General features: G+C 44.4%; 1 protein-coding gene across 4 annotated transcripts in view; it reads left to right on the top strand.

Moving 5' to 3' along the window:
* The first annotated feature begins 334 nt into the window (after window positions 1–334).
* WASF1 (WASP family member 1) overlaps window positions 335–26,411 on the top strand; it is a 173,419-nt gene continuing 147,342 nt past the window's right edge. For 3 of the 4 annotated variants that reach the window (XM_084624109.1, XM_084624113.1, XM_084624110.1), the window contains exon 1: window positions 335–812. The gene's annotated coding sequence lies outside the window, so the exon portion shown is untranslated. Of the gene's footprint in view, window positions 813–23,278; window positions 23,895–26,411 lie in introns of all 4 variants that reach the window. The other variant, XM_084624111.1, reaches the window with a different exon arrangement.

Raw genomic sequence — 26,411 nt, 5'->3', positions numbered from 1 at the left:
TCTCCCCTGTGAGGTAATTAACTTTAGCAGCATTATTTCATACATGGGGAAATTGAGGAATACATGTATTCAGTCAACTGCTCCGCAGTGCCAGGGCCCCGAACAGAAACCTTACACCTGCGTACAGAACACTCGAACACGCTGTGCGAAACACGGTAAAACGAACTCGAAGCACTCTTTTCTCTGAAACAGCCCCGCCCATTCTCTTTGAAACTGCCAGCAGCCCCGCCCACTCCCAGTCTAGCTCCTCCTCTCCCATTCCCATTGGCTAACCAGGAGCCGGCTTTAGAATACGTCACAATGCCAGCGGCCCCTCCCCCTAGATCGAGTAAGTGAGAGAGCGAATTGGACTATACCACCTGCCATCTTGAGGGGGTGTGTGTAGAAATCGGGGCTCCCTGATCCGCAACGCCACGGACGCTGTGGGGAGACACCCACCTAATCCCTGGGGCAAGCGGCGGCGGCCGGTCAGGTGTTGGGTAAACAGCCCCCGCGTGCCTGGAGAGGGAATCCGGGCCGGGGAGAAGCCCCTCCTCCCACGCGCACACACGCGCCGCTCTGTGTCTATTGTGAAGCCTTTGGGGAGCTCCGCGCCGCCGACCCCCGCTCGCGCCGGGTTCGGGTCCGGGTCCGGGTCCGGGTCCTCCCCTACCACAACGAGTCTCTCCAGCGGGGAGCGGCGGCTGGAAGGAGCCGTTTGAACCGCGTATACTGGTACAGAGCAGGAGGCAGCGCGAGCCTCTGGGGCGCTGAGAGGGCGGGGCTGGTCGGCGGCATGAAGGTGTGAGCGGAGCCCGCGCGGAGCGGAGAGAGTAAGTGCCCCGCAGCCTGCACCTCCTCTGCCGTGACCCGCGCCCCCCCCGGGCAGGGCGCCCCCCCCGTCCACCCTCCCACGGGGAGAGGGACTGCCCCCTCATCGGGGGGGACCCCCCTGTGCCGCCCCTCCATTCTTCCGTCCCCCTTCGCCGTCCCCCCATCTCCTGCGGGGTGGAGGGAGCAATAGGGCTGTGCCAATGTGGTCCCCCTCTCGCTGTCTGCAGCTGGTGGGGGGGGGGGTGAGCCCCGGGCCCCCTCCGGCTATTGCAGGGACAGGTGTGTAAATTCCTCTCCCTTGGCCGCTGCAGGGTGTGGGGGAGGGGGGGGGGCTGCACTTTTAGTAGCGGAGTCTTCACGCTCCCGTCTCCTGTGCAGTGCCCAGTGCGGAGCCTCGCTCAGGGGGCGGCGGGACCTTTTATTGTTGGGGTCAGTCATCGGGGGTTCGTTGGCTGCCACAAGGTGCCAGTTACTACGTTGATGTGAAGGGGGTGGAGTTACCCTGACCCAGCCACCTCCGCTTAATTTATGTAATGGGGACTGTAGAGGCCAGAGGTGGGGATGGATGGTGGAGCTAGATGCGATTTGCTTTTTGAAGAGAAGCAGATTCGATCATATTCACTGGAAATAGCTGCCCATTGAAAGATTCCTACCGTTGTTCAGCTGTCGTAGAGATCTCGGCTGCCTGCGAGCAAAAGACCTCCAAACTGCAACCCTACAAACATATAGCGTCCGCCTCCTCCAAACACAAAAATATCCATCCCCCTATACTGATTTAGCTTGTGGATGCAATAATTATAAAACGTAATAGCCCAAAGTAATCTCCACTTGTATCTTAAGCATGTACGAAGTCCTTCTGGGTCATTACACTTCGTGTATCTGTGATTTCGTTTCATTTAGTTTTGTGTTTGGAATCAGAAGTAAATACAGTAATTAGATGTTTTAGTTTGATTTGCAACATTGGATTGCCATTTTTTAGCAAATGTTTCAGTTTTAAAGGCAACAGACTGAATTTCTATGAAAATATCAACAGAATAAAGAATAGCAAGTAGAAAATGCAGATAGTGAAGCTTTTATCTTTATTAAATGTTGTCTTTAGATTTTTTTTTAGTGGTCATTGCCATAAAGAAACAGTACAAGGTGGCAAAAATAACATGGCATGAAAATAACTTTGCAAGAGTTGTTTTAGGGGAAAGTTCTGTATTTCCAGCATTCTGGACCTTTATTTTTTTGTTTTTGATGTTTGAAGTGTACAACTTTTATTTCAGATTTATAAATGGACTCTTTATCAGTGGTGCAATAGCAATATGTGATTTACCTGACTTACACACCTGATGTGAGTCACCTTGTATATGATTTATTCATTTTGAGAATGCAGCTGTCATTGATTCACACACTGCCTGCCAGCAATTGTTAGGTGATTCTTTAAAAGTGCATTTTTTATTTTCCTGGCATGCACTTACAGGGTGTTGTCTGTAGTTGCATGGTGTGGTTGTTGAAAGGTGAAGTATTTCAAGGTCTGTTTGCAAAACCAATCTTTAGAATCAGAGTCCTAGAATATCAGGGTTGGAAGGGATCTCAGGAGGTCATCTAGTCCAACCTCCTGCTCGAAGCAGGACCAATGCCCAACTAAATCCCCAGTGTTTAGTGTAACTTTGCTGTTTAAATATTGTATCTCAACTATTATGCTGCAAATGTTTCAATGTATGTAAAAGCAATATTTTATTATTGCCGAATCTCTAGATTTAATACACAGAGTTTGATTTATCATAACAGGGGAAATTACAGCTTTTGGTTAAACTCTGTGGTGCTCAGATATTTTAATAAAGTGTAATAATTTAAGGGTTTGGGGTGGATTCACACTCCTTTGGAATACTTGGCTAGTGTAAATTAGCTGTTGTCCAGCTGCTACTACCAGTGAGGTGTGTTCTTCAACACATTCTTCAGAATTCAAACAATGGGTGGGTCTACGCATGTGGTGACTTGTAGAGTACAGATGTTGCATGTCCAGCTAGCATAGGTATAATTAGTGGTATAGAACAGAAGTTCTCAACCAGAGGTCCAGGGCCTCCTGGGGGACCGTGAGTAGGTTTCAGCGGATCTACCAAAATAAACCAGAGAGAGACCAGTGTTAGACTTGCTGGGTCTCAGGGCAGAAAACCAAAGCCTGAACTCTGCCACTCGGGTCTGAAGCCAAAGCCCAAACAACTTAGTTTTGTGGGGCCTCGGGCAATTGCCCTGCTTGCTACCCCCTAATGCCAGATCTGGCTTTTAATCTACTGGATATGCAGAAAAACAGTTATTGTGCTGTGGAATTTTTATAGCGTGTTGGGGGCCTCAGTAAGAAAAAGGTTGAGAACCCCTGGTGTAGAAGGTGAGACCCAGCTTAGGCGAGTAGACATATCAGAACCCTAGGGTATGTACCTTACCTACATGACTCTCTACATGCCCAAGCCATGCCACCGACATCTACACTGCTGTCCCACTGCCTCCCCAGTGCCGAAGACTTTCCCCACCTAACTGAAAGGCAGAAGGCGGGAGACAGCAGGGAAAGACTCTGGCGGTGGGGAGTTGGTGGAGAGAGGCTCTGGCAGCCCCTTGGAAGAATTGAACCTCTAGTGATGCTTCAGATATTCTTTTTTGACTTAGCAGGTTGCAGTAACTGCAGTTGTATTACAAAAATAGTAGGAAAAAATTATATGGATGGATAAACACACAAATCATCTGAGCATCTAGTTTTGATTGAATAAAAGGTTACAAATAAAAAACGCTACCCAGGCTTATTGTAGAATCATAGAAATGTTGGACTGGAAGGAACATTAAGAGGTCATCTACTCTAGCCCCCTGCTTTGAGGGAGGATGAAGTGCCATCTCTGACAGGTATTTGTCCAACCCATTCTTAAAAATCTCCAGTGACAGAGATTCCACAACCTTTCTTGGAAGCCTATTCCAGTGCTTAACTATCCTTATAATTAGAATCCCCCCCCCCCAATATCTAACCTAAATCTCCCTTTCTGCAGACTAAACTGATTACTTCTTGTCCTACTCTCAGTGGACATGGAGAACCATTGATCATTGTCCTCTTTAGAGGATCCCTTAGCATATTTGAAGACTTATCAGATCACCCCTCACACTTTTTTACTCAAGGCTGACTGGTGCAGCTGGGACAGTGGAAACTTCTGGTAGCAGTACCTGTTAGAGTGCTCATGTGCTCCTTTTCCCCTCAGAATTTGAGCATGTTCTGATCAGCTCCAAAACTACTATTGCACGCATTGGACCCATAGCACAAGTGATTCCATATGCCAGGCTCAACACTGGCTATAAAGGAACTTCACACTCTGCATGGACAGTATGCTAAGAATACTGTCTCTGATGTGTTGGCTGAAACTACAGAATGTCCTCAAAGGAGGCTGGTTCAACCCAGCTCCTCCTATGTTAAGAGTTACTACAGATGGGTCTATGATAGGTTGAGGAGTATATCTCTGCAACCTATTCATTTGAGATTTTTGGAGCTGCAGAGAATCCCCCGTGCACGTAAACACGTTAGAGCTGACAGTGATCCATCTGGCTCTGAAAGCGTTTCTTCTCCAGGTGCAGAGAGCAGTAGTTCAAATGGTTATGGACATGTGAGCAATGTATTATTTGAACGAACAGGAAGGAACTCAATTGTTTCAACTGCGAAACAAGGCAATAAAACTTTTGGACTGGTGTATCCTATACAACATGTACCCAATTGCCTTGCAGGCAGTAGCAGAATACAATGAGATTGTGGAACAACTGAGCAGGGATTCCTCACAGATGTATGAATGGCCTCTAAAGACTCAGTGATTCAGAACATTTTCAGTCTTTGTTTGTTTCTGGACAGAGATTCATCACCAAAACCCAATATGAAACACCCCTCTTTTTGCTTAAGAGCAGGCTCAGACAGTCAATCATTGCTGGATGCATTTCTGCTTGATTGGGGAAGGGGCTTGATGTATGCATTTCCCCCATTCCCTCTGATTCTAAAAGTGCTAAAGAGAATAAGACCGAATTCTATCAGGGTTGATTTTCGTTGTTCCTGTATGGCCAAGGCAAAGTGTTACACTGAGTTAATTCATTTATCCAACGGCAAATACAAGATGCTCCCAATAACAACAGACATGCTGTCCAAGCAATAGGGGAAGGTCTTCCACCCACATCTGCAAACATTAGATCTGACAGCTTGGGCAATAGGCCTTTGACAGATTTAGAAAAACCATGCTCTTTTGAAATAAAACAACTTCTAATTAATGCTAGGAAACTATCTATTAGAAAAAGTTATAGTTTTAAGTGGAAAAGATTTGGTGTATGGATATCTGGTAAGAATGTTGGTGTAGTTTCAGTTCCTATGCAACTTATTTTACAATACTTGCTACACTAAAAATCAATGGATTTGTCTCTCTCCTCCACTAAGGTCCACTTAGTAGCTACAGCAGCATTCCATACTCACATTATGGAAAATAATTGTTTTCACATATACTGGTGGAAAAACTGTTTTAAAAAGACTTATTGAATCTGTATCTGCCAGTATGGGACCTTGTCCCTTTGTGGAATTTGACCTTCGTTTTAATGCAGCTTATGTCTCCCCTGATTTTAACCTGTAGTGAGCTGCTTTTTTATCTTTCTGTAAGACAGCTTTTGTAATAGCAGTCACTTCTGCTAAAAGAGTTAGTGAGCTACATGCCTTAGTGGCGGGAGCCTCTTTATTACTTTTTATAAGCACAGGGTGGTTCTTAGATTGCATCCCTTATTCCTTCCTAAAATAATTTTGAGTTTCATATAAATCAAAGTATTAATTTACTAGTATTCTTTTCAAAACACCGACATATAAAGGGGAATCTGTTACATTCCTTAGTTGCAAAGAGCGCACTCTCATATTATCTGGATAGAACTAAAAAGTTCAGGTCTTCTCCTAAGTTATTTGTCTCGTATGCGGGTAACTCTAAAGGTCAGGCCATTTCAGCACGGTCCCTTTCTAGATAATTTAGACAGTCTATTGAATAGTGTTATAAAGGAGCTTCAGTCTATTCTCCTGTTCCTCTTCACCCCATTCTACAAGAGTGGTTGCTTCATCTGTAGCTTTTGCTAAACATATTCTCCTTATTGAATTATACAAAGCTGCTACATGGAGTTCTGTTCACACTTACGAAGCATTATGCACTGGATCTGGCAGCCGGGCCTGATGCAGTTTGGCAGAGCCATGGCCCAGTCATTGTTTAATTAGGACTCCGCCTTCCTCCCTCCTTCTTACTGTACTGCTTGCCAAACTCTCCCAAGAGTGGGAATATTCAAAGGACACATGAAGAAGAAATGAAGGCTTAAATGTAACTGTAGTTCTTTGAGGTGGACTCTGCATAATCATAGTCTCTGCCCACCTTCCCCACTCCTGCAGTCCTAATTTCAATATTACGTGGTATTCTTGTTAGCGGTGGAAGGAACTGAGGTGGCAACAGACTGTGACAGGGTAGCCTGCCCCTTGGGGGCTGAATTGCATAGTGGTCAATCCTCCGCATCAGATGTCATGATCCTTTAAGAGCTTGGGGAGGCCTGATACTCAAAGCCTGAAGAGACATGGGGAGAAAGGAAAGAGGTCCAGGACAGAAGTAGTATTTAAAAGGAATTCTGTTACTTTGTCTTTAAGGGCCCGCGACTTGGAGCCTTGCAGAGATGGTGGGGCAGCCAAAAAGGAATGAGCTGGAAGAAGGGGCCACTATCAGTGCTGCCACCTCCTCCATAGGAGGGGAGATGCCTGTAAACCCTGCGGGGAGACAGAAGGCATGTGCTGGGCCTTGACTTAGCAGGGAGAAGACAGCAGCAGGAGAAGATCTGCCTGCTGAGCCTCCCAGCCTGAGGGTGGAGGGACTGATAGGGAAAAGGGCCTGCTGTAGGAAAAGCTGCCTGAGGCTCTACAGCTGGCTTAAAGTATAATTCCCGCTCCAAGGAGGAGAGCTGGCAGGCTCTTGTCTTAAAGAGGGGGACAGTCTCTCCAAAGGCCAGCTCTCCTCCCAGAGCTGGGTGAGGAAACTGACCAGGACTCTTATGTGGGCCCAAAGAGAGCAGCTAAATAAATGAGTTACCCTCTGCAGAATAAATAAATTAACCTCCCTTTGCAGGGACTGGTTTAACTAATCTGGTCTGGGTAGTTGTCTGAAAAGCTCCAAAGGGTGCTGAGTGCAACGCACCTGCAGTTCACAACAAGCCATGAAGGCATGCTGGAGATGCATACCCCAAGACATGGGTGCCATGCCCCCTTTTATAGCCAGGCCCTCAGAATGCTCTCAAACTTAAGAGGCCCTGCTGCCAGAAAGTTCCACCATCTCACTTGCATTGGTCAACACATACCAAGAGTGTGACTGTGCAGTGTCCATCTTGATGACCGCTGGTAACAAGTAACTAACTTTCATTTTTTCTAAACTTTCTTCATAGGTTTTGTTTTCTAAACCTTTTATCATTTTTGTTGGGCTCCACTGGACTCTCTCAAATTTTCTTGAATTGTGGCGCCCAGAACTTGACACAGTACTGCAGCTGAGGCCTCACCAATGCCGAATAGAGTGGAACAGTTACCTCCCATGTCTTGCATATGGCAATCATGTTAATACTAGGGCTGTCAAGCGATTAAAAAAATTAATTGCAATTAATCACACTGTTAAACAATACTAGAACACCATTTATTTAAATATTTTTGGATGTTTTTGACATTTTCAAATTTATTGATTTCAGTTACAACACAGACTACAAAGTGTACAGTGGTCACTTTATATTTTTATTACAAATATTTGTGCTGTAAAAAATGAAATAGTATTTTTCAGTTCACCTCATACAAGTACTATAATGCAATCTCTTTATCATGAAAGTGTAACTTACAAATGTAGAATTATGTACAAAAAATAACTGCATTCAAAAATAAAAAATGTAAAACTTTAGAACCTACAAGTCCACTCAGTCCTACTTCTTGTTCAGCCAGTCACTCGGACAAACACATTTGTTTACATTAGCTGGAGATAATGCTGCCCTCTTCTTGTTTACAGTGTCACCTGAAAGTGAGAACAAGCGTTCACATGGCACTGTTGTAACCGGCGTCACAAGATATTTACGTGCCAGATGCACAAAAGATTCATATGTCCCTTCATGGTTCAGCCTCCCTTCCAGAGGATATGCGTCCATGCTGATGAAGGGTTCTGCTTGATAATGATCCAAAGCAGTGCAGACCAATGCATGTTCACTTTCATCATCTGAATCAGATGCCACCAGCAGAAGGCTGATTTTCTTTTTTGGTGGTTCGGGTTCTGTAGTTTCCACATTAGACTGTTGCTCTTTTAAGACTTCTGAAAGCATGCTTCACACCTTGTCCCACTCAGATTTTGGAAGGCACTTCAGATTCTTAAACCTTGGGTCGAGTGCTGTAGCTATCTTTAGAAAGCTCACAGCGGTACCTTCTTTGCGTTGTCAAATCTGCAGTGAAAGTGTTCTTAAAATGAACAACATATGCTGGGTCATCATCCGAGACTGCTATAACATGAAATACATGGCAGAATGCAAGAAGAACAGAGCAGGAGACATACAATTCTCCCCCAAGGAGTTCAGTCAAAATTTAATTCTTTTTTTTTTTTTTAACGAGCGTCATCAGCATGGAAGCATGTCCTCTGGAATGGTGGCCGAAGCATGAAGGGGTATACAAGTGTTTAGCGTATCTGGCACGTAAATAGCTTGCAATGCCCGCTACAAAAGTGCCATGCGACCGTCTATTCTCAATTTCAGGTAACATTGTAAATAAGAAGCTGGCAGCATTATCTCCTGCTAATGTAAACAAATGTGTTTGTCCGAGTGACTGGCTGAACAAGAAGTAGGACTGAGTGGACTTGTAGGTTCTAAAGTTTTACATTTTTTTATTTTTGAATGCAGTTATGTAACACAAAAAAACTACATTTGTAAGTTGCACTTTCATGATAAAGAGATTGCATTACAGTACTCGTATGAGGTGAACTGAAAAATACAATTTTTTTGTTTATAGTTTTTACAGTGCAAATATTTGTAATAATATAAAGTGAGCACTATACACTTCGTATTCTGTGTTGTAATTGAAATCCATATAATTGAAAATGTAGAAACATCCAAAATATTTAATAAATTTCAATTGTTATTCTATTCTTTAACAATGCGATTAAAACTGTGATTAATCACGATTACTTTTTAAATGGTGATTGATTTTTTTTGAGTTAATTGTGTGAGTTAACTATAATTAATCGACAGCCCTAGTTTATACATCCCAGAATATTAGCCTTTTCCACAACTGTTATTGTTGCCTCATATTCAATTTGTGATCCACTGTAACCCACAGATCCTTTTCAGCAGTTCTGTTGCCTAACCAGTTATTCTCCATTTTGTAATTGTGCATTTGATTTTTTTTCTTTTCTAAGTGCAGTAGTTTGCACTTGTCTGTCTTGAATTTCATCTTGTTGATTTCAGACTAATACTCCAGTTTGTCAAGGTTGTTTTGAATTCTAATCTTGTCTTCCAAGTATTAGCAACCCCTCCTAGCTGGGTGTCACCCACAAATTTTATAAGCATACTTTTATCCAAGTCATTAATTAAAATATCAAATAGTACTGGGCCCAGAACAGAACCTTGCAGGGACCACACTATATACATTCCCAAGTTTGACAGCAAATCATTGATGACTACTCTTTGAATATGGTCTTTCAACCATTTGTGCACCCACCTGATAGTAATTTCCTCTAGACTACATTTCTGTTTTGTTTATATGAATGTCATATGCGACTGTCATAAGTCATATTAAAATTAAGATGTGTTGCATCTACAGCTTCCCCCATTCACTAACCCTGTGACAAAAAAGGAAATTAGGTTGGTTTGGTCTGATTTGTTCTTGATAAATCCATGTTGGCTATTATTTATCACCCTATTATTCTCTAGTTGCAAACAAATTGATTGTTTAATAATTTCTTCCAGTATCTTTCCAGGTATCGAAGTTAGGCTAACTGCTTTATAATTCCCAGGGTCCTCTTTGTTCCCCTCTTTAAAGATAGGTACTATGTTTGCCCTTCTTCAGTTCTTTGAGGCGTTACTTATCCTCCATGAGTTCTCAAAGGTAATTACTAACAAATCAGAGGTTGCTTCAGTTAGTTCCTTAAGTACCCTAGCCTAGAGTGAATTTAATCAGGCTCTGATTACTTGAATACATCTAATTTAGTTAAATATTCTTTAATGTGATCTTCCCCTCATTTGGTTGTGTTCCTTCCCCCTTATTGTTAATTTTTTTTTTTAATTATCTGGTCAAAATTTACCTTTTTTGTAAAGACTGAAGCAAAATAGGCATTAAACACCACCCTTATTGATGTTGTCTGATACTACTATCTTTCCTTCATCTTTCTCTTGCTCCTAATGTTTTTTAAAAAGCTTCTTGTTGTTTTTATGACCCTTGCAAGTTGTAACTCATTTTGTGCCTTAGCCCTACAAACTTGTGCTGTTCTTTTGTATTCCTCCTTAGCAATTTGTCCATGTTTCCACTCTTTGTAGGATTTCCTTTTGATCTTCAGAGCTCCTGATGAAGCCATATTGGTCTCTTACTATTCTTCTTATATATCCTGTGCATCAGGATAGTTTGCTGTTCTCATTCATGTGTAGAGAGCAGTTGCTGTGTCTTGAGGTACCAACTGAATATTTGTAAATTCAAAAAAATTTTTATGGCGGATTTAGAACAACGCTTCCTCAGCTCTCGTCCCCTAAAGCCCCTACTCTACTTGCGCTATATTGATGACATCTTCATCATCTGGACCCATGGAAAAGAAGCCCTTGAGGAATTCCACCATGATTTCAACAATTTCCATCCCACCACCAACCTCAGCCTGGTCCAGTCCACACAAGAGATCCACTTCCTGGACACTACAGTGCTAATAAACAATGGTCACATAAACACCACCCTATACCGGAAACCTACTGACCGCTATTCCTACCTGCATGCCTCCAGCTTTCACCCTGACCACACCACACGATCCATCGTCTACAGCCAAGCTCTGCGATACAACCGCATTTGCTCCAACCCCTCAGACAGAGACAAACACCTACAAGATCTCTGTCAAGCTTTCTTACAACTACAATACCCACCTGCAGAAGTAAAGAAACAGATTGATAGAGCCAGAAGAGTTCCCAGAAGTTACCTACTACAGGACAGGCCTAACAAAGAAAATAACAGAACGCCACTAGCCGTCACCTTCAGCCCCCAACTAAAACCCCTCCAACGCATTATTAAGGATCTACAACCTATCCTAAAGGATGACCCAACACTCTCACAAATCTTGGGAGACAGGCCAGTCCTTGCCTACAGACAGCCCCGCAACCTGAAGCAAATACTCACCAACAACCACATACCACACAACAGAACCACTAACCCAGGAACTTATCCTTGCAACAAAGCCCGTTGCCAACTGTGCCCACATATCTATTCAGGGGACACCATCACAGGGCCTAATAACATCAGCCACACTATCAGAGGCTCGTTCACCTGCACATCCACCAATGTGATATATGCCATCATGTGCCAGCAATGCCCCTCTGCCATGTACATTGGTCAAACTGGACAGTCTCTACGTAAAAGAATAAATGGACACAAATCAGATGTCAAGAATTATAACATTCATAAACCAGTCGGAGAACACTTCAATCTCTCTGGTCACGCGATCACAGACATGAAGGTCGCTATCTTAAAACAAAAAAACTTCAAATCCAGACTCCAGCGAGAAACTGCTGAATTGGAATTCATTTGCAAATTGGATACTATTAATTTAGACTTAAATAGAGACTTGGAGTGGCTAAGTCATTATGCAAGGTAGCCTGTTTCCTCTTGTTTTTTCCTACCCCCCCCCCCCAGATGTTCTGGTTTAACTTGGATTTTAACTTGAAGAGTGGTCAGTTTGGATGAGCTATTACCAGCAGGAGAGTGAGTTTGTGTGTGTATGGGGGTGGGGGGGATGTGAGAACCTGGATTTATGCAGGAAATAGCCCAGCTTGATTGTCATGCACATTGTGTAAAGAGTTGTCACTTTGGATGGGCTATCACCAGCAGGAGAGTGAATTTGTGTGGGGGGGGTGGAGGGTGAGAAAACCTGGATTTGTGCTGGAAATGGCCCAACTTAATCACTTTAGATAAGCTATTACCAGCAGGACAGTGGGGTGGGAATAGGTATTGTTTCATATTCTCTGTGTATATATAAAGCCTGCTGCAGTTTCCACGATATGCATCTGAGGAAGTGAGCTGTAGCTCACGAAAGCTCATGCTCTAATAAATTGGTTAGTCTCTAAGGTGCCACAAGTCCTCCTTTTCTTTTTGCGAATCCAGACTAACACGGCTGTTACTCTGAAACCTGTTTGAATATAGTATTTTTAAAATTTCTTTTGTTGACTCCGGTAAATTTAAATAAAAACAAAAGTTTTGCAACTAAGGCTCAAAAAATATACCCAACTTTTCTTCATTTGATAACTAAGCCTATTATGAGGAGGACAATGTTGTCTAGTGCACAGAACACTGGGCTGGGACTTAGGATAGCTGGCTTCTATTCCTCGCTCTTTCACTGACCTGCTGTGTGACCTTAGGCAAGTTACTTCACCTTCCCCATCTGTAAAATGGGAATGATGCTTGTCGTCTTGGTAAAACGCTTTGAGATCTACAGATGAAACACATTTGTAAGAGAGAAGTATTATCATCATCATTGCTGTCTGGGGTGACAAGTATGTGTGCTATTCTTCCTGCTTAAAGAAATAAAAAATGCTTGCATATTGGTGGTGGTGGGGGGGCAGAGTTCTACTGTATGTAATGATATATTGTCAAACACCTACATTTCAAATACATTAAGTAGTAACTTGTTATCTCTCTCTTGTTCCCCTTCCTTGCCTCACTCCAGTTTCTTTCTGTAATAGATCTTTTCCTTTGTTTTCAGTGTACGTTTGCTTCCTGTTTTTTGTTGTTTTTTTTTTTTGTTTTGGTCTCTCCATCAATCCTTTACAGCTCTTTCTCTCTCTCTCTCTCATTTCTTCCTCTCCCACCACTTGGTGTGCTTTACCTCCTTCTCCTCTATTTTCTGCTGCTTCTACTTCCTCCTATAAGTCATCATATTCTGCTTCTCTTTTTTTCTAACTTCCCTATGAATCTGTCATCCATCCACTCATGCAGGTTCTCACCCCCATCTGCTCTCTTGCTCCCTCCACATAGACCCTTATATCCACAGCTTGAAGAATGTACTAAATGCTTAACAGCCTGAGAACTAGACTAAAATATGAGGCACCATTGTCCATGGACAATGCCCAGGTGTGCTTAACCAGTGACTCCAGGAAAGTAAATAAACTGACAGTTTGAGACTGTACTGCTTTCTAGATAATGTTATCTCCTCCATCCAGGCTTGTGTTTGTCATCTGTAGGTGAAGATCCAGAATTTAGAACTTTGACTCATGACCAATGTGGGGCTGCAATGCCCATGGACAATATCCTGATGAGAACCAGAGCCTTGTTTTTCCCCCCATTCTCATATCCCTTGGCTGCTGGGAAAGTGCAGAGTGATGGAAGCCTTACCAGGCTGCGCTCCTTGGATCCTGCTTGAAGCTTCATGTTTTGAAACCTCCTGGTACTATTTGTCTGATAAATTTGAAGCCTTTTCTACTTGTTGTTACTGCTGGAAGGAAGAAACATTTTTGTACACCCCATCCCCTGCTTCAATCCAGAACTAACTAAGCAACTCACAGAATCATGATCCAACTTTTTAGATTTTTGAACATTTCCTAAAGATGGCATACACAAGCCTGGATGAAGAAGGTGACATTATACAGAGAGCCATATAATCTTAAACTCTCAGTTCATTCATTTTCTTGGAATCATTGGAGAAGCTCATTCTTAACTCTATTTTTCAAAAGCACGTGACCTGAAAGAGAAAATCTAGTGTGTGTTTTCTTAACCTTCTGAGCTGTTATTTTTAAAATCTACCAGGGACAATGTCAGATTAAAAATCGTATTTCTAAAAATTAACATCTCTGTTATCTATAACAGATTAATATTACTGAAATTGTCAAAAATAATTTTTTTTCACCATTGAATGAAGTAGCTGAGCTGCTAGCACAAATATGCTACCTTGTATTAAAAATAGCTTCTATACAAGAGTATTGGAAGGTAGCAAATGTAGCTATTTTTAAAAATCAGAGGGGTAGCTGTGTTAGTCTGGATCTGTAAAACCGGCAGAGAGTCCTGTGGCACCTTATAGACTAACAGACATATTGGAGCATGAGCTTTCATGTGTGAATAAAAAGGCTGTGTAGGGATGATCCAAAGAATTATAGACCAGTAAGCCATACATCTTTAACGGGTAAATTGAGGGGGGAAAATTATAGACTAAAATTCCTGGAAGATCATGATCTGAGAGGGTCTAATCAGTGTTTTTTCAGCAAAGGAAAATTGCTTATCTATTAGAATTCTTAAATGGGTCAATGAAGTAGTGGATAAAGGAGAACCAATTGACATAATTTATGTAGACTTTCAAAAGTCTTTTAACAGGGTCCCTCACAAGTTTAAGTTCTATGCTGCAGCTCTTAGAGGTGCAGCACAGAATCTCACTCAGGTTGTTCAGTCTTAAATTTATTTAGTGCTCATTGTGAATGTCATTTGTAAGGAGCTACACTTGTTCTTCATCTTTGCTAATTTTTAAATGTAAACATATGTCAAGATGCATTCTACTTTAGGTGCACATGAACCTCATGCATAAAACTGGGGTCTTTTTGAATAGTGGTGTCCATTGGGGATGTGCATGCACCTGTCCCTGCTTGTGTTTGAGTATCAGGTCATAAAGGTCAGGGTGTCTGTGACCTTCCCTCCCTTACTGTGCATGGTAGTGAGACAGAACAAGTGTCCGGTCTCTTAGTTCTTAGCGCAAACTAAATCTCTCAGAATTTATTCATCTGGTCTGAAAGCTGATGGTCAGCTCTCCCTTCCCCCCGGCATATAACCCTCCTTACTAACATGGGGCATTCAAAACCTGTGGACTTCAAGCCCCACCTATCCTGTGATGGATTCATCATCATCATCATGGCAAATCCCAAAGGGACGTGGCTTCCTTGAAGATCAAGTGCCTTCCAGATGGATCTCTAGCAAGATGGTGGTATATTCAGTTTGTGTCCACCAAAGCTTTTGACGCCTATGTGATCTATGGGCACATAGCAGTATTTCTTGGTAACCGTGCTTTGGAATTCATTGGGCTTTCCTTCTAATAATGACTATACTAAGAAAGCTGCTGAGATCAAATCAGTGATGATGGAGGTGATTGCTGGATTTGCCTTTGTCTTCGAAGATTGTCATTTCTGATCTTTCCTGTCACTAGATACTGAGCAGCTGATGAAGACAATGAGAATCAAAAATGTCACTCTGTTGTTCCTTGGCGCCCACATTTCACTTCCATACAGTAGATTTGGTATCACCTTGGTTCTGTAGATTCGTAGCTTTGTAACCAGCTTGAAGTCAAAATGTCCCACTAGAGCTGTTGAAGGGCCTGAAATACGGAGGCAGCAGCTGTTACATACGTGTTCACATCTTGTGAGCATTCTCCAACACCGTCTATGACACTACCCAAATGTTTGACAGTTGCCACCTACTCAATTTCCCCCACCTCGTCATCCAGACATGTTAATGGTGATCTGATTGCAATCTAGAGCTGAAGGCAACTTGATGATAATGGCTAGTGACTTTGTTTTATCTGGATTAGAATGTGTGCTGCTTATTGTCAGATTAGCTATCAGCCGCAGCGATTCACCAGACTGAATCAACAATGTCATTTTCATGTATGAGATCTCAAAGCACAATGGTGTTCAGCTTAAAGCCACTGACAGTTGCCTCCTCAAGCTTATCCATCAGCCAATCAGTGCCAATATTGAACAACAGTGGTGTCAGAATGCAGCATTTCCAAACTCCTGTGGTCATAGGAAAGCATGTTATGTATTGGCTATTGATTCAAATGCAGGTTTCTGTTCCATTAGAGAGCTCTTCTTTTAATGACATTATCTTTCCACGGATGTCGAGATGCATCAGATCCCACAAACTTGCTTGATGCTCTGAATCAAAGGGCTGACGGAAGCATCTAAAAAGTGCTGTGCATGGCCTATTAAATTCAGCCATCTTCTCAAAAAGTTGTTTCAAGATAAAGATCTGATCTGTAGTGGAATGACCAGGTCTAAAGCTGCACTGACTCTTTGTGGCAAAGACCAGGATGCTATCATTGATTTGTGACATTAACGTGGAAGCAGACTTTCCTTAGGACCGACAACAGCATAATACCTCAATAGTTACTACATTTGACTTATCCCCTTTTTTGAACAGAGGCAGAATAACACCCTTCTTTCAGTTATCGGTGATGTTAGTGGACCAGATGGTCTGGAAGAGCCTGTGCTACCAGAAAGAAAAGGAGTACTAGTGGCACCTTAGAGACTAAGCAATTTATTTGAGCATAAGCTTTCGTGAGCTACAGCTCACTTTATCGGATGTGCTACCAGAGTACAACAATACTCTCACCTGTCTTCAGCAATTCTATTATGATGTTACAAACCCCTGCTTTCTTCCCACACTTCATCTTACAGACTGTGATCCATAATATGATATGAAAGCATCTTTTTAAAAATAAATTTACTGAGAGTTGTGCTGGTTCACTGCAAAATGTTAGACAAATCTGAGGGTGCTGAGAACAGTAAAGGGGAACAGAGCAACAGAGTGTAATGAAAATCATTCAGAAAAGACACTTTAACACTTCTGGCTATTTCAGGTGTTGTCTAACTTTTTGAAGAGCAAATTTTAAATCTGAGCATGTTGTAGTTAATGTGTTAATGATCACAGAAGTGAAGATGGGACTTTGTAAGTGTAATTGTATGCAAATCAATTTTAAAAGTATAAATCTGTAAATCAAATGAGGCTAACTTTAGTTGGGAAAGCAAGAACAACCTGCTACTATGTTTAGAATGTAAGGAACCTGATGGGATGGGGAGTGACTGTGTGTATGTATTTATCAGACTGTGTGTATGTATTGTGTTGTTGTGTGTGAGTATCTCATCATTATCCAACGTTATTAAAAGTTTGTTTGATTAGTAAGTTTAAATATGTAAATTTTGCATAATTGCATGCAAATATACTGCTGATTTTTTCTTTGTGTACTTCAGAAGTATTATGTTTTAGCTCAATGTTTTAGAAAGTTTTCCATAAGTGATGACTATCCTGAAGATGGAGATACTTTACTGTTAGACACATTACTAATGTGGTTTGTTTAAATTTGTTTTTACGTGGATTGGATAGTTATGGGGATGGTAATTGTCTAGTTTGAATCCACTCCAGGTTGATAGTGGCTGAAAGTTGAAAATAGAGCCTTTTCATTGTCTCAGGTTTCAGAGTAACAGCTGTGTTAGTCTGTATTCGCAAAAAGAAAAGGAGTACCTGTGGCACCTTAGAGACTAACCAATTTATTTGAGCATAAGCTTTCATGAGCTACAGCTCACTTCATCGTACAGTTCCCAGTGGATGAGTCTCCATGTTACAAAAACCTGCATCACAATTGGCACTAATTGTCACCATTTGTCTAGCAGAGAGGCCAAAGAGTGAATGAATATAGAGGTTGAATAAGCCTCTTAGGGTATGGCTACACAATGAGGCTTTAAGTGACATGGCTAAAAAACCCTCTAACTTTCCAGTTCATTGATGTCTTATGTCACCTGCAATACAAGATTGCCCTTTCAAGTTATTTTGTCTTGCTATGGTTTGGTACTCTAAAGGTTGTGAGCGTCTGTTGCACTGAATTATGCCTAGAATAGTCTTATATACCTTAAATCAGGGGTGGGCAAACTTTTTGGCCTGAGGGCCACGTTGGGGAATAGAAATTGTATGGTGGGTCATGAATGCTCACAAAATTGGGGTTGGGGGTGAGGGCTGTGAATGGGGGAGTGGGCTCTGGGGTAGGGCTGGGGATGAGGAGTTTGGGGTGCAGGAGGGTGCTCTGGGCTGGGATCAAGGGGTTTGGAGAGCAGGAGGGGGACCAGGGTTGGGGCAGGGGGTTGGGGCGTGGGGAGAGGCTCAAGAGTACAGGCTCTGAGCGGCTCTTACCTCAAGCAGCTCCCGGAAGCAGTGGCATGTCCCTTCTCCGGCTCCTATGCGGAGGCGCGGCCTGCCCCATCCGCAGGCACTGCCCCTGCAGCTTCCATTGGCGCACCAGAGGGGGCCATTGGAGCATGTGGGAGCCAGAGCAAGGCCATGCCGCGGCTTCCAGGAGCTGCGTGGAGTTGCCCCCAACCCTGCGCCCCAGCTGGAGGGCCGGAGTGGGGCCATATGGCTGCTTCTGGGAGCTGCATGGTGTGGCCCCTAAACCTGCTCCCCGGCTGGAGCGCCAGAGCAGGGCTGAGCCACGTGGTGCGGTCCCCGACCCTATGCCCTGGCTGGAGCATGGGAGCGGGACTGAGCCATGTGGTGCGGCCCCTGACCCAGCGCCCCGCCTGGAGCGCCCGAGCGGGGCAAGCTCCAGTGCCCACTCCCCAGCGGGAGCTCGCAGGCCGTCTCTAAATGGCTCGCGGCCCGGATCTGGCCCGCGGGCCGTAGTTTGCCCACCCCTGCCTTAAATGTATTAAACATCTGAAGAATCACTCTGTGTAGCTTGAAAGCTTGTCTCTTTCACCAGGAGAAGTTGGTCCAATAAAAATATTACCTTACTCACCTTGTGTCTCTTAAACACAGCTTTACAGGTCCTAAGATGTTGATAACTTGAGCACTTGAATAGCCTTCTGATGTTTATCTGCCAAATATTTTTCTCATTCAGTGAGAATAAATAGAAACTCTTTCTTATTCTGTTTGTGTGAACTTGTTGCTGCAGAAACTAAAGACTCCGTTTAATGGAATACCTTAAATCAGTGACTGTTTTAGTAAAAGGTTAAAATTTTTTGTTTGTTTGCTTCTGCACATTAGTAGGTCTTTGGTATGAAGCCTGCTGAATATCAGTTTAATTACATAAGTATTAGAAAACCTATAGATTTATAGAATGTAGTTTCAAATATGAATTGTCATTCTTAAAACAGCTTACTGGATAACTTGTCAGTTTCACAGCATGATATTAAATACCTTGAATATGAAGTAGGGGTCAGGCAGTTCCAGCGATCACACTGTGTGAGTGTCCCTGAATAATGACTATCATTGGCTGGGCTGACAGGGGAATGAGGATCATTGCAGCTCAGATTCATCAATATTTCAGGCCCCTATACAGACTTTTCTTTCCCTATCAGTTCCTGAGTTAGGCTGGATTTTGTTTCTCTGCCATTGTCATCCACCCTGTCCCCAATCCTGAATCCATAATATTACTTCTAAATGAGGGAGCCCAGCCCACAGCCAACCAATTTGCAGCTCATATTCACTGCTCCATGTGGGCCCTCTTTGAATAGGGCCCTGATCCCAAGGAGCCTGCCTTAATATGTACTTGTTGTTCAGACAATGTTTGTTTTCAATTATGTTCAAGGGATCAGATGCTTATATCCTGAATTAGCGTCAATTAAGGATTCTCACTAGAATCCTATCTCAACACTTCAGACACTTTTGACAGTGGTTTTTTAATCTGCTAGAAGAAGGAAATGTCTAATGGGGTCTCATCAGATATTTAAGTCACTTCATGCATATCAATAGCTACTCATGTCTTAGAATTTTTAATAACTTCATTGAGCTTGACTGACTCTTGATATGGCTGTACTGATTGAATGGGATAACTCACTATTTATCAGATACCTTGAAATCTGTTCAGTGGTAGAGGGGAATTAGAGAGATGGCAACTGCAGCAAAGTGAGAGTGGAAAGTAAGTTCTGGAGAGACTCTTCCCACATTTCTGCCTAGATCATCAAAGCTCTAGCTATTTTCCTTATGTTGCCAGTAATTTAATAATTTAGTCTTTTTGTTTTTAAAAATGTGCCTGTGTGCTAAGATTGAGAACCAGGGATGGGAAGGGAATATTGAGGAGGAGGAGGTAGGAGAAAAGAACAATTTAATAAATTCCCTCAAGACAAAAAATAAAAATTAGTACATTTTTCATATGAAGTTATCAAAGTGCTTTAAAAACATGGGTAAATTACATCTCTACTTTACAGATATGGGAAATTGAGGCATAGAGTTGACTTGCTCAAGGACATATATAAGTCAATGGCAGAGTGTCTGTTCATATTACACTTATCACTGTAAATCTGAGACTATGTCTACACTATGGAGTTTTGCCAATGCAAGTTACATCAGCATACAGCCATTGCAATTAGTGTATCATTTGTGCCTGTGCACACTTGGCTCCTTGCATCAGCTCTGCACACCAGGAGTGCTTGTGTCGATGCACAGTGTAGTGCACCATGGGTAGGTAGGTATCCCAGTGTGCAACCCACTGCTGTTCAGCACACTGTCTTTTGGTTAGTTTTGGCAATACATGGTGCGGCAGAACCGAGTCGTGCAGGAGTGACTGGTAGCAAGGGGTGAATTTTTGGGCCTGTTTTCAATTTCCAACCTGCATGGGACTGCTTGCTGTCCGCTGTCTCTCTTAGAAGCATGGAGCCTGCACAGCTGTGCACTATTTTCATGAGTGTTGCAAACACTCTCAATCCTCTAGTATTTACAGAGCTGCAAGAAGAACTGTAGGGAACGTGATGACTTCCAGGTGGTCAGTTTGCTGTGAGACATAGTGCAAACCATTCAAGGTGGTTGGTGGCATTCACGGAGTAGCTGCAGATGGTGAAGTGTCACTTCTGGGCCTGAGAAATGAACACTGACTGGTGGGATTGTATCGTAATGCAGATTTGGGATGATGAGCAGTGGCTGCAGATCTTTTGGATGCGCAAGGCCACATTCCTATAACTGTGTGCTACACTCACCCCAGCCATCCAAAGCAGGGACATCAAACTGAGAGCTGGTGATCATACTTTGGAAATTTGCAACACCAGATTGCTACTGGTCAGTGGGAAGTCACTCTGGGGTGGGGAAAATCCACTGTGGGGACGACAGTCATGCAAGTGTGCAGGACCATTAGTAGTCTCCTGCTATGCAGAACTGTGACTCTTGGCAATGTGCAGGACCTGGTGGATGGCTTTGCAGCTGTGAGGTTCCCGAACTGTGGGGGAGCAATAGACAGCACACACATACTTATTTTGGCCCCAGAGCACCTTGCCACAAAGTACATCAAAAGAAAGGGCTACTTTTCCATGATTATGCAAGCGCTGGTAGATCACTGACATCAACATTGGCTGGTCAGGGAAGATGCAAGTCTGTTCAGAAGCCTATAAGCAGGGACCTTCTTTCCCAACTAGTGGATTACCATTGGTGATGTTAAAATACCAAAAGTGATCCTGGGGCATCCAGCCTACTCCTTACTCCCCTGGCTCATGGAGCTGTACACTGGTCACCTCGACAGCACTGTTGCCAGCACCCAGTGCCGAGAGGCAAAACAATAGCAGGGGTTGGTTCGCTACCCGGTGTGCTTCACCCAATAATCACAACGGGGTGGAGAAGCAGAAAAGTTTATTTGCAGCTGCAAAAAGGTACAGGGAGAATAGAATCTCAAATCCTGCACACAGAGCAGGAAGTTACACAGGCTTTTATACATCCTTTCTTCAGCATACTTATCCAATAGCAAGCTGCCCTAAGTATCCATATAGCCAGCCAATCCAGTTCCCAGCTAGTTCCTTGTTTTTTGTATAATTTGTTAAACTATACATAAAGCTGCTTTATTCAGCATTGTTCTTCCATATCTGCCCTGTTTGGCCTTGTTTAGTTTCAGGCAGTCTGACTCTGCAACATATTGTTGCAGATCCTGAGCATAACTGCTGCAAGTGCCTCCAGGCGGGGGGGCCAAGGACACTTGGGCCTAGTACGCATAGCTGCTGCGAGTGCCTCCAGGCGAGAGGGGGAGCCAAGGATGCCTGGGCCTAGTGCGAGGGGGGCTTCATCGACGCTCGTGGTCTTCCATCCCCTCGAGTTACCTAGTGGCCATGCCCCAGTGTGTCCAACAGCACTAAGGAAAGATTCAGCTACAAGCTCAGCAGATACAGAATGACAGTTGAATGTGCTTTTGATAGATTGACAGGGTACTGGCAGTGTTTACTTACAGGATTTGGATCTCAGTGTGAAAACTATCCCAATGGCTATAGCTGCCTGTTGTGTCCAGCATAATATTTGTGAAGCAAAGGTGGAAAAATTGCTGTAGGGGTAGAAGGCGGAGTGGAGTGGCTGTTTGCTGAGTTTGAACAACCAGACACAAGGGCTACCGGATGAACTCCATGAGGGGCTATATGGCTTAGGGGTGATTTGAAAGAGCACCTTAACAGTGAGGCACAGTAATGTGCTATGGTGTACTATGCTCAATATGATGCTGCACTTTGGGGGCCTGTTGGGAATTGTGTGGTGCTTGCTGCATAGATCACTGACAGTGCAGCAAATAATGTTGGGATGCTTGCATACATTTATGATGACTACACTACTTGGCACTGATCCTGTCGGTTATGAGTGACAAGACAACTACTTACAATGCCAGCAGGCATTATACACTATGTGTTGTAAACGTCAAATACGAAAACAGCTCCAAAAATCTTAACATTTTAACTTAAAAAAATTTAGGAACCTTAATAAATAAAGGAACACTGATGTCTGTTGTAGCTACACTTATATCAGCTGTGGCTCTCACAAGTCAGTGTGTATGAAGCTGCAGTTGTCAATGCTTCCCCCAGTGTGGAGTGGTAATGGTAGGCATGTGGCCTCTGAGGTGTTGTGGAATGCTGAGGAAGGGTGTAGGGAGACACTACACTGCAGTTCTCTGCCAAAATCAATGGCAATTGAGCCCGCAATTGTTGAACCTGGAGGTCCATAAGACTCTGCAGCATCTGTGTTTGCTGATGGAGAAGCTTCTGTATGTCCTGGTGTATCTCCTTCTCCTTTGCCTTTCTCCTGTTCATCCTATCTTCCTCCATACAGTCTGCAGTATTCACCCTCAAGGCCTTCTATCGAAGGTCTGATGCAGCACTGACTTGAAGGATGTCGCAGAAGGTGTCCTCCTGTGTCCTCTTTCCCCCCCCTCCTTTTCTGAATTAGTCATTCTGCTGGTGTGGAGAGGATATCCCTAAAGGATGCAATGGCCGCAGCTATAGATAAAATACACAGAGGAACCATTGGCATTATAGGAGGAATGGAAAGTGAAACTTAAGATTCAGAACTCTCCCCGTCCCTTGCTCCCCTAAAGTGTTAGACAAGACATGCTTATTGACATTTTTGCTTTGGAGTGCTTGTTCATGGTGCCACTCAGCACCAGCCATGGGGAGTATGACTCACCAGAGGTGAGGGAAAGAAGGAGGGAATTCTTCTGTTGTATGAAACTAAGTATAGGGCATTGGCACTGAATACTGGCTACATTTTCCACAGGTGATGGTGGTTTTAGCTGATATCTCACTCCTGAGGGTACCAAAGGCCCAGAGAGCACAGCTGCTACCGGCATCCTGAAGCCTCCAGGGCCCGTATGCCACTACCCTGTTTATGGAAATGGTGCCTGCCAAATTTATCGCCGAATGTCATGAGAAAGTGTCCTACCACGGAGGAAGAAATAAGGTTGCCATCCCTAGAAACCTTGTGGAGAAGATTGCAGTGTACATCCATGGAAGTTTCATTGAGCTCTCCGGAGGATTGAAGGGACAACCCTGTGTACATGAGCTGCTCCTCATGACCCCCTCTGCCTAGCTCTGGAGAGGATTGAAAAGCAAATAACTCTACCTCTTGTAGGATGAGTAAATTAATGAAGATTGAATAGCTATGTCCTCTTAAGTTGGAGGTGACATCACCATAAAGGGAAATTTTATTTACACGCTTACCCGAGGTTCCTTCCCCTGCTTTGGGCTCGCTTGTGCTCAACCACAGGGACTGACTGGATTGTGGTGGAGTCAAAAACAGGTCCTGGCTTAAGGCCTAGCTGGACACCCTCCCCCGCATCACATGTCCCACCTCCTCTTCCTCCTCCTCATTCACCTCCTTCTCACTGTTCATGGTAGGTACTTGTGACTCCTGCTCCCTGGTAGGGTTGAACAGTTGGTCGACAAGGGACCCTGGCGGCTCTGGTCAGCACCGCTGCCTGGGCTGTTAAAAGTCTGGTTGCTGGTGCAGTGGGACTGGCAGGCTCCCTGCCTGGCTCTGCATGGCTCCTGGGAAGCGGCCGGCATGTTTGACTCCTAGGCGGAGGAGTGGCCAGGGAGGCTCTGTGCGCTGCCCCTGCCTGCAGGCGCCACCGGGAGTGCTGGCTCTGCCGCTCCCATTGGCCCAGGAACTGTGGCTAATGGGAGCTGCGGGGGCGGTGCCTGTGGGCTGGGGCAGTGCACAGAGCCCCCTGGCTGTGCCTGCGCCTAGGAGCCGGAGGGACGTGTCTCTGCTTCGCAGGAACAGCTTGATGTCCGCGCCGCCCAGAGCTGGCGCCTCAACCCCCTGCCCCAGCCCGGAGCCTCCTCCCACACTCCGAATCCCTTGGTCCCATCCTGGAGCCCCCTCCTGCAATCCAAACCTCTAATCCCCAGCCCGCACCCCAGCTGGAGCCCTCACCTCCTCCCATACCCCAACTCCCTGCCCTATCCCAGAGCCCCCTCCTGCACCCTGAACCCCTCATTTCTGACCCCCACCCCAGAGCCCACACCCTCACCCCAGAGCCAGTACAGTCCTCCTACTCCCCAACCCCCTGCCTCAGGCCAAAGCCCCCTCCCACACTCCAAACCTCTTGGTCCCACCCTCTTGGTCCCACCCGGAGCCCCCTCCTACACTCCAAACCCCTCATCCCCAGCCCCACCCCAGAGCCCGCACTCCCATCTGGAGCCCTCACCCCTTCCTGCACCCCAACCCCAGCCCGGTGAAAATGAGCGAGTGAGCAGGAGAGCGGGGATGGAGGGAGCGGGGGGCGGGGCAGGGGGGGGCCTCGGGGAAGGGGCAGGGCAAGGGTGTTCAGTTTTCTGCAATTAGAAAGTTGGCAACCCTACTCTCTGGAGGTATCCATGGTGGTCTGCAGGATGGTGACGGGGTTTCCACCAAGCATGGCATGCAACTCTTTGTAAAAGCAGCAAGTCTGTGGCTCAGCACTGGATCCATTGTTGGCCTCCCTGGCCTTTTGGTATGCCTGCCACAATTCCTTGGCTTTCACATGGCATGCTACAGGTCCCTGTCATACCCATTTTCCTGCATTCCCTGAGCAATCTGCTTGTAGATGTTGACATTTCTACGGCTGGTTTGGAGCTGTGCTGCTACAATCTCTTCTGTATAGAGTTCCTATATCTCCTGCCTACTTCAGGCTGCAGTGTGTCTGTAGCACACAGGTGGCATGATCAGCTGGGAAGTTGCACACAACAATGGAAAGCAGATAGAGGTGTGCTCGCCAAGCGGGACAACCAGGAAAAGGTATTTCAAAAATTTGCTGGGTTTTAAAGGGTGGGGGCAGCTTCCCATCTATGTGACTCCTGGATACTGGAGTTGACAGTTGTGACCGGAGCAGTTTGTGTTGGGTACTGTGAGACAGCTGCTGAAGGAGTTCTTAGGGTTTGCATAGGTAACCCAGCGTCTATACTTGCATTGTGTCAACATCCATACACTGGCTGTGGCTCAGTGCCACTAAGGGAGTTGAAGTTACTGGAGTACTTACATGGGTGGGAGACAAATTTAAGTGTCAACACATGCACAAGTAGGTTGATGCAAGGTAGCTTGTGGCGACCTTCCTTTGTAGTGTAGACCAGGACTGTAATATCTAATCATAATGATGTTTCTCCCTCTCTCTCCTCCTCTTCTTCCTCCATTAGCTGTTTTTTGTTCTCTCTAACATTAGGCAAGCTAGATAAAACAAGTGAGTTTTTTCCATTTCATTCAGAAGCCAACTACAAGTTTTGCTGCCCTTCTGACTCCCAGTCTTATACCTGATCCATTAGACCACATTGCAAGTTACATGAACTGCCGCACAACTTCTTTCAAAGAGGACTTTCAGCGTTCTATACGTGCAAGGTGTACATGTCAGTTTGTGATGCCTCCATGGGTTACTATAGTCTTTCTGTTCCCTGCTCCAGAGTTGACCATTGGAGGAGGTCCACCTACTAGATGGTGACAAGTGATTTGCGGGGTTTGAACTCCTGATGATGATGGAGTTCCTCACTTTAAGAAGGCACTCAGTCTGGTGCAGTAGAGCCTAGTTAGACTCCGTCTCAAAAAGGGGTTGGGTTACTCTCCTGGGAGGGAGAAACTGATACTGATATTCAGAAGCCAGTGCAAGGAGCTGTGGAAATGTAAGTGCTGCAAGTGCTCTGCATAGTAATAATATACTGACTGTAGCTTTTCTGAATTGCTTTCTTACAATAGTTTTCAGAGTAACAGCCGTGTTAGTCTGTATTCGCAAAAAGAAAAGGAGTACTTGTGGCACCTTAGAGACTAACCAATTTATTTGAGCATGAGCTTTCGTGAGCTACAGCTTATCATGCACATTGTAGGGAGAGTGGTCACTTTGGATGAGCTATTACCAGCAGGATAGTGAGTTTGTGTGTGT

Source organism: Lepidochelys olivacea, assembly GCF_965140295.1.
Source record: "Lepidochelys olivacea isolate rLepOli2 genome assembly, chromosome: 3".
Lineage (NCBI taxonomy): Eukaryota > Metazoa > Chordata > Testudines > Cheloniidae > Lepidochelys > Lepidochelys olivacea.
The sequence above is the reverse complement of the archived record's forward strand: the minus strand, read 5'-3'. Positions and strand labels throughout refer to the sequence as shown.